Below are 575 nucleotides of genomic sequence, written 5' to 3'. Positions count from 1 at the left end.
ACCATGTGGAGAAACAAGATATCCATCATACCCAGGAGCTAAATTCCAATATTGTGGAATTGGAGAGTTTGAATGTTCTGATAAATTTTCTCTTTCAAAATTAGCTGCTGCTGCATCAAATGCTGGACATTCAGAATGGGGATATTCTTCTCCATCAAATGCAGGAAATTATAATTCTAGACCACCCTCATCAACAGGATTCTTTGGAAATGGAAATGATAATTATAGAAGTGAATATGGTAAATTCTTCCTTGGATGGTATCATCAACTTCTTCTTGATCATACTAATAAAGTACTTTCTATTGCTAAATCAATCTTTGGTAATTTAGCTATTGCAGGTAAGATTTCTGGAATTCATTGGTGGTATACTGATGCTTCTCATGCTGCAGAAGTTACTGCTGGTTATTATAATACTAATAATCAAAATGCTTATACTAATATTGCTCAAGTTTTCAAAAACTATGGTACTAGATTTGATTTTACTTGTCTTGAAATGAGTGGAACTGATGGAAATTGTGGTTCAAATCCAGCTGCTCTTGTTGACCAAGCTTATAAGAGTGCTGCTTCTGCTGGAC

The sequence above is a fragment of the Entamoeba nuttalli genome, assembly GCF_000257125.1.
Source record: "Entamoeba nuttalli P19 unplaced genomic scaffold asmbl_5579, whole genome shotgun sequence".
Taxonomy (NCBI): Eukaryota; Evosea; order Mastigamoebida; family Endamoebidae; genus Entamoeba; species Entamoeba nuttalli.
The sequence above is the reverse complement of the archived record's forward strand: the minus strand, read 5'-3'. Positions refer to the sequence as shown.